This window comes from Triticum urartu, chromosome 3A (genome assembly GCF_056163025.1).
Source record: "Triticum urartu cultivar PI428250 chromosome 3A, HENAU_Tu73, whole genome shotgun sequence".
NCBI lineage: Eukaryota > Viridiplantae > Streptophyta > Magnoliopsida > Poales > Poaceae > Triticum > Triticum urartu.
In genome coordinates this window covers 348,360,639-348,374,644 of record NC_141875.1, presented here as the reverse complement: position 1 = coordinate 348,374,644, position 14,006 = coordinate 348,360,639, and positions in this window count along the sequence as shown.

Genomic DNA, 14,006 nt, shown 5'->3' with positions numbered 1-14,006 from the left:
TCTTTGCTTTGCTAGATGCTCGCTCTTTTGCTATGCCTATGCTACGATGCCTACCACTTGCTTATCATGCCTCCCAAATTGCCATGTCAAACCTCTAACCCACCATGTCCTAGCAAACCGTTGATTGGCTATGTTACCGCTTTGCTCAGCCCCTCTTATAGCGTTGCTAGTTGCAGGTGAAGATTGGAGACCGTTCCTTGTTGGAACATTTATTTACTTGTTGGGATATCATTATATTGCCTTGTTATCTTAATGCATCTATATACTTGGTAAAGGGTGGAAGGCTCGGCCTCTCTCCTAGTGTTTTGTTCTACTCTTGCCGCCTTAGTTTCCGTCATACCGGTGTTATGTTCCCGGATTTTTGCGTTCCTTACGCGGTTGGGTTATAATGGGAACCCCTTGATAGTTCGCCTTGATTAAAGCTTTTCCAGCAATGCCCAACCTTGGTTTTACCATTTGCCACCTAGCCTCTTTTCCCTTGGGTTTCCGGAGCCCGAGGGTCATCTTATTTAAACCCCCCCGGGCCAGTGCTCCTCTGAGTGTTGGTCCGAACTAGAGTCCTGTGCAGCGCCCCCTCGGGGAAACTCGAGGTTTGGTTTTAGTTGTATGGAGAGCTCATCTGAGTGTGCCCTGAGAACGAGATATGTGCAGCTCCTATCGGGATTTGTCGGCACATTCGGGCGGTGTTGCTGGTCTTGTTTTAACCTGTCGAAGTGTCTTGAAGAACCGAGATACCGAGTCTGATCGGAACGTCTCGGGAGGAGGTCTATTCCTTCGTTGACCGTGAGAGCTTGTCATGGGCTAAGTTGGGACTCCCCTGCAGGTTTTTGAACTTTCGAAAGCCGTGCCCGCGGTTATGGGCGGATGGGAATTTGTTAATGTCCGGTTGTAGATGACTTGAACCTTAACTTATTTAAAATGAATCAACTGTGTGAGTTACCGTGATGGCCTCTTCTCGGCGGAGTCCGGGAAGTGGACACGGTGTTGGAGTAATGTTTGCCGCGGGATTGCCCTCTAGTTACTCGTTCGCGCTTTGCCTCCTCTTCTCACTCTCTTTTGCGAACAGGATAGCCACCATATATGCTAGTCGCTTGCTGCAGCTCCACATATTTACCTTGCCTTTCCTATTAAGCTTAAATAGTCTTGATCGCGAGGGTGCGCGATTGCTGAGTCCCTGTGGCTCACAGATTACTTCCAAACCAGATGCAGGGCCTAATGATTCCGCTCCGGGTGACGCTCTTGAGCTCAAGTGGGAGTTCGACGAGGACTCTCAATGATACTATGTGTCTTTCCCTGATGATCAGTAGTGGTGCCCAGTTGGGGGTGATCGGGACCGTGTCGCTTGTTGGGTTATCTTTTATTTTGGCACCGTAGTCGGGCCATGAGTGTTTCAATGATGTAATGCTATTTTATGTACTTGATTGATGTGGCGAGTGTAAGCCAACTATGTTATCTCCCCTTTTATTATCTATATTACATGGGATGTTGTGATGATTGCCTAACTTGCGACATATGCCTTCAATGCGATTATGTCTCTAAGTCGTGCCTCGACACGTGGGAGCTATAGTCGCATCGAGGGTGTTACACAATGAGTCTATCCTTTCCGGACTAACCCCTCCGGTTTATATAGACACCGAGGGGATCTAGGGTTTACATAGAGTCAATTACATAAGAAGGGATCTTCATAGTCGGTCGCCAAGCTTGCCTTCCACGCCAAGGAGAGTCCAATCCGGACACAGGTACAGTCTTCGGCCTTAGTGTCTTCACAGCCCACCAGTCCGGCCCATGGATAACAGGCCAGACACCCGAGGACACCTTAGTCCAGGACTCCCTTAGTAAGCATTGTCCATTACGCTTTGTGTACTAACCCATGGTCTATATGAGAGGTCTATGTGGAGTTAGGTATGTTCCCATGGGTTTGCATCAAAGGGAAGATCTCATACAACCCATGGAGGATGACATCAAGTGATGATCTTCATTAAGATTGCGGTGTGCAAGTTCAAGTGATGCATCACGAAGAGATCAAGTGCTTGAAGCTTGTCGTCCTTTGTGGTGGAAATGGACTTGTGAAGATGTGCCGAAGAGTGTCTCACCCTTAGTGGAGTATGGGGGAGGAATCAACTAGTCTTCAACGAGCCAACGCAATCAAGAAAGGTGGTCCAACTTGAGGAAGACAAGATCGCCATCATCTAGCTCAAGTGGACTACGTGCAAGGCAAAGGTTTTACCTTGATAGATTTTCTATTTTACTAGTCTCATGGTGGTAGTTGGGAGACCGGGTTATAGGATCGATTATCGTACTATCAAGGAGGGCTCTCAACTTAGTAGCTTGATCGTATCGTTCATAGAGAGCTCAAACCATTGCATCCTTGCATCATCTTTCTTGGTTCTTGTTTCGTGTTTCTGTTTGTGAGATTCAGAGCTTATGGTCATCTTCATGACAATCTCGATTTCATCGAAAATGGAGTTCATGTGCCTCTTCTATGATGTTTTTGATGTTGGAGTTTTTGTCGGTTCTTCATTCATAGAGCCTAGGGCCCGATCTTTCATGAAATGGAGGGGATCCCACAAAGAACACGAGGGGGAAAACACGAGGGGAAATAGAGGAATCACTCAAATCAACAAGAAACAATCACACGTGTGCTAGATCCTCGAAACACAAAGAGATACATGATCTGAATCGAACAAAGGACGATACATAGGTAACCGGTTCTTCTGCGTGAGGAGGTCGTGAGCCCGCGATGGGTCTTCCGGTGAGGGGTCTTGAATCCAAGATGGATCTTCTCCCTAGAGGCCGCGGTCTCTCTCATGGAGTAGATACATATGAATGAGCAAAGCTCTATCTCAAATGAGCTAAACCTATGCTAACCCTAACTAGGAGGAGGGGGTGCATATATAGTGCCAAACCATGAAGGGGTAAGTGAGGGGCGAAGGGGTACATGGGCCTCGGCCCAAGTCATGCGCATAGGCAATGGCCGAATGATCCGGATGGGGGTTCGGATGATCTGGGCATCGTCCGGATGCTCCAGGTCCACGTCCGAATGATCCGTCTTCACCGAGAGGATTCTGCAACGTTCGGGCGTCTTGGGGCACATTACCCGAATCGTCCGGGTGTGGGTCCGGATCATCCGGGCTTGGTCCGGATCGTTCGGCTGAGGGTCCGGATCATCCGTGCAAGCTCTATCTTGTTTGTTCTTCCTTCTCGCCTTCCATGCTTGGCCTTGGGCCTTTGATTCTCCATGGTCATATCATTTGTGCCTGAGTAGACATAAGGTCCATGCATGAGGTAGTAGCCATGTCTCATATGTGGAAAGAGATGGTTCGAAGAGGAGTGAGTTCACCTTGTGTCCAATGGCGTATGGTCGAGGTATCATTGTATGTCCTCTTGGGGGTTGGGGAGTAGTCGAAGTGTACATGGGGATGATCGTTGGATGCTTCGCATCATCTCCCCCCCCCCTTGGGAAAGAACCCACCTCGGATCATGATCCTCATCACCATGGAAACGGTTATTGTGGATGGACTTGTAGTTGGACGGAGTTGAAGACATTGTGCAATCCAAGTACTCGAAGGTGTCGCCGGAGTGGTATACATGCAAAAAGAGAAAACACAAACGACACTCGGAAATACAATGGTTAGCGCGCACAAAGTGTCCATCATGTAAGAATGACTCTATGCGGCAAGATTGTTCGTGACAAAGCGCATGAAGCTTATCAAGATGATATAGAATGATATGCAAAGCGTTCATGGGAGCAAAAGCATTCATTGTGCACACAAATGTGTTGTGAATATGATAAATGCAACCACAGTGCAAAATGATGTCATAGTGAGACGGTTTATCAAAAGCATGAACATGGTAATTGGTGCTCAAAGTGATTATGTTGTCATGCAATTGATGGTGGGCAATATGATCATGATGTATGAAGATGCCATCAAGAAAGATCACAACAAATTTGCTAAGGAAGTGAACAAGCTCATATATCATGGATGACATGGGAATACAAGATGCAACAAGGCAATCATAATGTGAGTCAATCCGTGCATAAGATGCAAATTTGTCATGTGTATGATATCTCCATCAAGCATGACATGTGTGAGCACAATCAACAAATATGGAGGTGTTGGTGTACCAATGCTCGATGTCGTGGCACGAGTGGAGGTTCGAAGGTGCATCCAATAAGTCCGAGCTCTCCTCAACTTGAAGGTCCATAGGGTCCATTTCCAATGTTGGTCCTCCATCCAATATGTGTAACATGTAGACAAGAAGAAGGAAACAACAATGAAAGAATGACCCATCCGATATGCGTATGAGGGGATGGCTCAAATGGAAGGAGTTCACCTTATGAGTGTTCCCGAAGATGTTGGAGTCGACGTCATGTACGCCTTCACATAAATGATATGTCTTGTGATAGTGGTGCCTTGTGATTCCTTCAAAACGAAAGAACATGACTAACACTCGGAAAAACAAATGAGGTTAGCAGAAGTACAAAACCTATCATTCGTGTGGTAAGATACCCAACAAGTGTATGCATCATGCTCATCATAAGAAAGGACAAGGGAGTATTGCATTGTATGGAGGCATATGATGCGAGAACAACCAAATACAATAGGCTCAATCAAACAAGCATGCATCACAAGTAATATGTCTAAGTCTCCACGATCAATAAGCATAGCAAGTTGACACTCAATACAAGGGTATATGAGAGATGATACTAATGGAGACGAGAGACAATGATCAAGATAAATCATGTGAGAGGCAAGAGCATATATGTCATCAACCCAAGAAAGCGAGTAAGAATGGAACATGGGTGATGCGACAAAGCAAGCAATCATAGCGATCAAGTAGGGCAAGCTAGTAGAGCGAAGATGCAACCACAGGTGTGTGTCAGTCCTAACCAAACGGTTTTTAACCCCTTTCCGCGACGACATTTGGAACCGTCGCCAAGTGAGTGTGTGCGATAGGGTGTCCTTCACACACGACCCAAAAATCGTCGGGGATAGGCCCTCCTGGGACCCAGGCTGGGGCCGCGTGTGATCGGGTGAGGAATCGAAACCCATTCATTTCCGTAGGTATGTACATCCCACACGGTAATCCGAGAAAATCATTTCCGTAGGTGTGTACATCCCACACGGTGAATCCCAAAAAAACATTTCCGTTCGTATGTATATCACACACACTCAATCCAAGGAATACGTTTCCATTCTTATGTACATCCCACATAGTCAATCCAGGGAACACGTTTCCGTTCGGATGTACATCCCACACAGTTTTCTGTGTAGGCTCATGTGTGAAAGGTGTAACTATCACACACGGTTTGCCATGGTTAACTTTTTGCTTTTATCAACTATATCACACACGATTTGATGAAGAAAATTGTGTGGCATTGGGCTATCCATCGCAAGCGCTTTTTCTGCTAGAATCGTTTGCAAAGGTCCATGACACATTTAGCAGGTTTATTAGTTTGCTACACAAATTCACATTTAATATCGAACAACTGTTTGCTAATTTCATATCAGACACATAAATATATTATAACATCACAGTACGGTAGCTACATGAAAATAGCACAATACAACATATAGCTAGTTCAACTTCATAAGAACAATATATTCATTTCCCTAATAGAGATCATCCAGGCTCGTCTTATCCACCTCTGCTTTCAGTTCAGTAAGAACCCGTTTTGCATGGGCCAACTAGGAAAGTGCCTCCTCCTTCGCCAACACCATCTTAGCAAAGTCTGATTTAAAAATCTGAGCTCATTCTCCACCTTCAACTTTTTATCCCGCATCTTGAAATATGCTTTAGCGTTGACAAAAATTTCTCTAAGCCTACATATGTTCTCTTCCTCATACATGCTCCAGAGCTTTGCTAGGCACATCTTCAAAGACTGTGGCCACTCTTGATCAACCCACTCCAAGTAAGAACACTTCCGTTCATCCTATAATATTTAAAACTAGATCAGTAACAATTGTAGGGAAATGGGTTTATAGCAACATAGAAAATCATCAATGTTTATTTTAAAAAATTGAAGAAACATATTAATTATGACATATCTTCTCAAAAAGATCAATGTGCAAATGAAATAATTGGTACTGAGACAACAACCAAATTCTGGAATATCAGAAGCTATAATTAACTACAACGATGCTACAAGTTCTTACTCATGTACAATAAATAACAAATTGAACATTTTATGAGGAAGGTAAATATAACTGCAACAGCATAGCGACAGTGTTTGGATGCCAACAAATTGATACTAACAGGTGTGTACATGCACAAATTTAGTAACATAGAACTAATAGCACTAAGGTTGTCCACTATGTATGCCAAAACTGGGGTAAAGACAACTGTTGCTACATCTCGCACTGGTGCCCTGCGCTGGTGAGCCGATGCAGTGGAAAAAAATAGGGACCCGGACTCCAGAGCACGTAGTTGCTCCGATGCCCAGTTCCTTCTGCCATAAAGATTTAGTATTTTACTGCTTGGCTGCTCGGATGTGTGGACCAAAGTTGGCTGCACAAACTACTGAAGCGGTGCCAAATAATTTTCTAATGGCACCGCTGATGAGATGGCAAAAATTTAAGATACTAGGTACAAACTGTCACACTGTCTTAGGATGCGTTTGGTTGAAGGTGTGGTATGAATGGGTTGGGACCGTGACAGTGTCTGAATCACATCTAACAAATCATTTGTAACAATGAAAGAGGGTCTAACCTTCTCTGCACATGCTAGAAACTTCATCCCACTGTCCACAGAATCAAATGCAACTAGCTTCACACATGGAGATTGATGGTCACAACGAGCAGATAGATCTTCAGCCACCTAGCTCCATTCGTTGCCACTGATGGTCTTAGGAAGCTACAAGAGGAAGAAATGACTCAAATTGACCGCCGGGTAAAAATCCTTCATTCCAAGTCATAGCTCAAGAGAGAGAAGAGAGGCATACCCGGGTGGTGAAGGAGTAGTCATCGGAGGAGGAACTGCTGGAGAGGTCTTTGAAGAAGACCATGGCGACCCCAGCGGTAGGATGCGAGACGGCGAAAGCGAGGAAGCGGGTATATCTTAGCAAGAAAGGAATGAAGGAGGAAACAGGGGAAATGTGACTTGTGGTCAGGGAGAAAAGGGGGTGGGGAAGGGGGGCAGGGGTGGGGGGGTAGATATTTTCACGGTAGGCCAAAATTTTGGAAATGTGGAGGGAAACTTTGCGCACGGTGTCGCCAGGCCATTCACTTTGAATGATTGTCTGCATCGCAAACGATTCTTCTGCTTTACGGGCATGGGATGAGTTTGATAATTCAAATTTTGGTGGAAATTTCCCCGGGTACGTCATTGCATAATTTAACATCGCTTGCTAATTTGGGCACACAAAAGAGCATACAATAGATAGAACACACTTACTGAAACGAGCAATTTTAGTAATTAAACAGAGCCAGTTGACCTAAACATTGCTCTAACAAAAAACCAGCATTAAAAACAAAACCTAAGTATGCATAATTTTAACAAATCCGCCGCCGCGCCGGCCAATGCATCGCCGGTGTGAGATGAGACGTCGATGACTTGTCCTGGCGACATGCCGCCGTTGGTGGACTCCGCGTCCCCCCTGCTGAAGTCGACCACGTCCTCGTCCTCGTCCTCGGCGCCGCCCTCAAGGTTGTAGCACTCGTAGCAGTGGCTGCGCCAGAGCTCGCGTTGGCACTCCACTGCCGATTCCTCGATGGAAAGACTCTTCTCTACCTCGACCTCGGCCACGCTGATACGTCCATTTTGCATCATGCTTTATATCGATATTTATTGCATTATGGGGATGTTATTAAACAATATGTCACAATACTTATGCCTATTCTCTCTTATTTTACAAGGTTCACATGAAGAGAGGGAATGCCGGCAGCTGGAATTCTGGGATGGAAAAGGAGCAAATATTAGAGACCTATTCTGCACATCTCCAAAAGTCCTGAAACTTCATGAGAGCACGTTTCAAAATATATAAAAAAATATTGGGCGAAAGAAGTACCAGAGGGGGGCCACCCACCATCCACAAGCCCTGCCTCGTGGGCCCCCTAGCAGCCCTCTGATTCCCACCTTTGGTTATATGGAGTCTTTCGTCAAGGAAAAATCATAAGCAAGCTTTCTGGAAGAAACCCCGCCGCCACGAGGTGGTACCTTGGCAGAACCAATCTAGGGCTCCGGTGGAGCTGTTCTGCCAGGGAAACTTCCCTCCGGGAGGGGGAAATCATCAACATCGTCATCACCATCGATCCTCTCATCGGGAGGGGGTCAATCTCCATCAACATGTTCACCAACACCATCTCATCTCAAACCCTAGTTCATCTCTTGTATCCAATCTTTATCTCAAAACCTCAGATTGGTACCTGTGGGTTGCTAGTAGTGTTGATTACTCTTTGTAGTTGATTCTAGTTGGTTTATTCGATGGAAGATCATATGTTCAGATCCTTTATGCATATTAATACCCCTATGATTATGAACATGAATATGATTTGTGAGTTGTTATGTTTGTTCCTGAGGACATGGGAGAAGTCTTGCTATAAGTAGTCATGTGAATTTGGTATTCGTTCGATATTTTGATCAGATGTATGTTGTCTTTCCTCTAGTGGTGTCATGTGAACATCGACTACATGACACTTCACCATTGTTTGGGCCTAGAGGAAGGCATTGGGAAGTAATAAGTAGATGATGGGTTGCTAGAGTGACAGAAGCTTAAACTGTAGTTTATGAGTTGCTTCGTAAGGGGTTGATTTGGATCCATATGTTTCATGCTATGGTTGGGTTTACCTTAATACTTCTGTTGTAGTTGCGGATGATCGCAATAGGGGTTAATCATAAGTGTGATGCTTGTACAAGGAAGGTCAGTACCCAAGCACTGGTCCACCCACATATCAAATTATCAAAGTACCGAACGCGAATCATATGAACGTGATGAAAACTAGCTTGACGATAATTCCCATGTGTCCTCGGGAGCGCTTTCCTTTATATAAGAGTTTGTCCAGGCTTGTCCTTTGCTACAAAAAGTATTGGGCTATCTTGCTGCACCTTATTTACTTTTACTATTTGTTACCTGTTACAAATTACCTTATCACAAAACTATCTGTTACTGATAATTTCAGTGCTTGCAGAGAATACCTTGCTGGAAACTGCTTATCATTTCCTTCTGCTCCTCGTTGAGTTCGACACTCTTACTTATCGAAAGGACTACGATAGATCCCCTATACTTGTGGGTCATCAAGACAATTTTCTGGCGCCGTTGCCGGGGAGTGAAGCGCCTTTGGTAGGTGGAATTTGGTAAGGAAAAATTTATATAGTGTGCTGAAATTTACTGTCACTTGTTACTATGGAACATAATCCTTTGAGGGGCTTGTTTGTGGTATCTTCACCCCGACCAATAGAGCAAAGAGTTGCTCCTCAACCTACTGAACCTACTAAAAACGTTTACTTGGAAATTCCTTCGGGTATGATAGAGAAACTGCTAGCTAATCCTTTCACAGGTGATGGAACATTACATCCCGATTTGCACCTAATCTATGTGGATGAAGTTTGTGGATTATTTAAGCTTGTAGGTATGCCCGAGGATGTTATCAATAAGAAGGTCTTCCCTTTATCTTTGAAGGTAAAGGCATTGACATGGTTTAGGCTATGTGATGATATAGGATCTTGGAACTACAACCGATTGAAATTGGAATTTCATCAGAAGTTTTATCCTATGCATCTTGTTCATCGTGATCGTAATTATATATATATATATATATATATATATATATATAAATTTTGGCCTCGCGAAGGAGAAAGCATCGCTCAAGCTTGGGGGAGGCTTAAGTCAATGTTATATTCATGCCCCAATCATGAGCTCTCAAGATACAATATTATTCAATTTTTTATGCTCGGCTTTCTCTCGATAATCGCTCCATGCTCGATACTTCTTGTACTAGCTCTTTTATGATGAAGACTATTGAATTCAAATGGGATTTATTGGAAAGAATTAAATGCAACTCTGAAGATTGGGACCTCGGCGAAGGTAAGGAGTTAGGTATAACACCTAAGTTTGATTGTGTTAAATCTTTTATGGATACCGATGCTTTCCATGAATTTAGCACTAAATATGGACTTGACTCTGAGATAGTAGCTTATTTCTATGAATCCTTTTCTACTCATGTTGATCTCCCTATGGAGAAGTGGTTTAAACATAATCCTCCCATTGAAGTAAAAGTAGTTGCACCTATTAAAGTTGAAGAAAAGACTATCACTTATAATGATCCTGTTGTTCCTACTGCTTATATTGAGAAACCACCTTTCCCAATTAGAATAAAGGATCATGCTAAAGCTTCAACTGTGGTTCATAAGAGTAATACTAGAACACCAACTCCCTCTGAGAAAATTAAATTTGAACCTAGTGTTGCTATGGTTACATATCTCTTGGCCGATAATATTGATGGGCATGTTATTTACTTCTGTGATGAAGCTGCTAGAATTGCTAAACCCGATACTAAAAATAAACGTAGACCTTTTGTAGGCATGCCGGTTATTTCTGTTAAATAGGAGATCATTGCTATCATGGCTTATGTGATATGGGTGCTAGTGCAAGTGCAATACCTCATTCCTTATACAAAGAAATTATGCATGATATTGCACCTGTTGAGATAGAAGAGATTGATGTTACAATTAAGCTTGCCAATAGAGATACTATTTCACCAGTTGGGATTGTTAGAGATGTTGAAGTCTTGTGTGGGAAAGTTAAATATCCTGCTGATTTTCTTGTTCTTGGTTCCCCACAATATGGCTTTTGTCCCATTATATTTGGTAGACCCTTCTTGAATACTGTTAATGCCCAGATAGACTGCAAAAAGGATGTTGTTACTATTGGTCTAGGGGATATGTCTCATGAGTTTAATTTTACTAAATTTAGTAGACAACCCCATGATAAAGAATTGCCTAGTAAAGATGATATTATTGGTCTTGCTTCTATTGCCATGCCTCCTAGTGATCCTTTAGAACAATATTTGCTAGACCATGAAAATGATATGTTTATGAATGAAAGAAGGGAAATAGATGAAGTATTCTTTAAACATGGACCTATTTTGAAACACAACTTTCCTGTTGAAATCTTTGGGGATCCTCCTCCAGCCAAGGGTGATCCCGTGTTTGATCTTAAACCTTTGCCTGATACTCTTAAATATGCCTATCTTGATGAGAAAGAGATATATCCTGTTATTATTAGTGCTAACCTTTCAGAGCATGAAGAAAAGAAATTATTGAAAACTCTGAAGAAGCACCGTGCTGCTATTGGATATACTCTTGATGTTCTTAAGGAAATTAGTCCCACTCTATGCCAGCACAAAAAAATTGGAGAAAGACGCAAAACCGGTTGTTGATCGCCAACGACGGTTAAATCCTAAAATGAAAGAAGTGGTAAGAAAAGAAATACTAAAGCTTCTGGAGGCAGGTATAATTTATGCCGTTGCTGATAGTCAGTGGGTAAGTCCTGTCCATTGTGTCCCTAAGAAGGGAGGAATTACTGTTGTTCCTAATGATAAAGATGAATTGATCCCACAAAGAATTGTTACAGGTTATAGAATTGTAATTGATTTCCGCAAATTAAATAAATCTACTAAAAGGATCATTACCCTTTACCTTTTATTGATCAAATGCTAGAAAGACTATCCAAACATACACATTTTTTGCTTTCTAGATGGTTATTCTGGTTTCTCTCAAATACCTGTGTCAAAAGAGGATCAAGAAAAGACAACTTTTACTTGCCCTTTTGTGAAAAGATTGTTGAGGTTTTCATGGATGATTTTTAGGTATATGGAACTTCTTTTGATGATTGTTTAAGTAACCTTGATCGAGTTTTGCAGAGATGTGAACAAACTAATATTGTCTTGAATTGGGAGAAGTGCCACTTTATGGTTAATGAAGGTATTGTCTTGGGGCATAAAATTTTTGAAAGAGGTATTGAAGTTAATAAAGCTAAGGTTAATGCTATTGAAAAGATGTCGTGCCCCAAGGACATTAAAGGTATAAGAAGCTTCCTTGGTCATGCCGGTTTCTATAGGAGGTTCACTAAGGACTTCTCTAAAATTTCTAGGCCTTTGACTAATCTCTTACAAAAAAATATTCCTTTTGTATTTGATGATGATTGTGTAGAAGAATTTGAAATACTTAATAAAGCTTTGATTTCTGCACCTATTGTTCAGCCTCCTGATTGGAATTTACCATTTGAAATTATGTGTGATGCTAGTGATTATGCTGTAGGGGCTGTTTTAGGACAAAGAGTTGATAAGAAATGAAATGTTATCCAATATGCTAGTAAAACTCTAGATAGTGCCCAAAGAAATTATGCTACTACTGAAAAAGAATTTTTAGCAGTTGTATTTGCTTGTGATAAGTTCAGACCTTATATTGTTGATTCTAAAGTAACTGTTCACACTGATCATGCTGCTATTAAATATCTTATGGAAAAGAAAGATGCTAAACCTAGACTTATTAGATGGGTTCTCTTGCTTCAAGAAGTTGATTTGCATATTATTGATAGAAAGGGAGCTGAGAACCCCGTTGCAGACAACTTGTCTAGGCTAGAGAATGTTCTTGATGACCCACTACCTATTGGTGATATCTTTCCTGATGAACAATTAGTTGTCACAAATGCTTCTTGTACTGCTCCATGGTATGTTGATTATGCTAATTATATTGTTGCTAAATTTATACCACCTAGTTTCACATACCAGCAACAGAAAAAGTTCTTCTATGATTTAAGACATTACTTCTGGGATGACCCAAACCTTTATAAAGAAGGAGTAGATGGTGTTATTAGATGTTGTGTACCTGAGCATGAACATGAACAGATCCTACACAAGTGTCACTCCGAGGCTTATGGAGGACACCATGCTAGAGATAGAACTGCACATAAGGTATTGTAATCCGGTTTTTATTGGACTACTCTCTTCAAAGATGCCCGTAAGTTTGTCTTGTCTTGTGATGAAGGTGAAGGAGTTGGTAACATTAGTAGACGCCAAGAAATGCCTATGAATTTTTCACTTGTTATTGAACCATTTGATGTCTGGGGCTTTGATTATATGGGACCGTTTCCTTCCTCTAATGGGTATACACATATTTTAGTTGATGTTGATTACATTACTAAGTGGGTAGAAGATATTCCAACTAGTAGTGCTGATCATAAAACCTCTATTAAGATACTTAAAGAAGTTATTTTTCTGAGGTTTGGAGTCCCTAGATATTTAATGACTGATGGTGGTTCACATTTTATTCATGGTGCTTTTCGTAAAATGCTTGCTAAGTATGATGTTAATCATAGAATTGCATCTCGATATCATCCACAGTCTAGTGGTCAAGTAGAATTGAGTAACAGAGAGCTTAAATTAATTTTGCAAAAGACTGTTAATAGATCTAGAAAGAATTGGTCCAAGAAACTTGATGATGCATTATGGGCTTATAGAACTGCATAAAAAAATCCTATGGGTATGTCTCCATATAAATTGGTTTATGGTAAATAGTTAATTGAGCTGAAGCGTATGCCCTGCATCACACACGCAACTAAAATCTGAACCGTGTTTGATGCATCCTCCATCGCAAACGTTTTGCACCTTTTTGATGGGTTTTTTACACCACCATTTGCGATTATGGCATCGCACATAATTTCATCGAAGGGTCTCTGATCATAGTGTCGCGTTAGCAGCATCCTACAGTAGTGAACATACTAGAAGAAATCATGTCAAGCATGTCATGTGTGCAAATGGTGGGCATACATAATGCACATGACATATCACAAGCATGAAGGCAAGATATGAGCAAAATATCATCAATGTATTGGCGAGAGGCCATATGTAAATAGCGACTGGACATCATGACTCTCCCAACACAAGAAGTACCAATAGCATGGGGCACAAAGAAATCATGGAAATAGCTACAAGGATCTCTACCAAGCATGCAAATACACATATGAGTATTAAAATGGTGAATCATGGGTAGATGCAAGCAAGGGT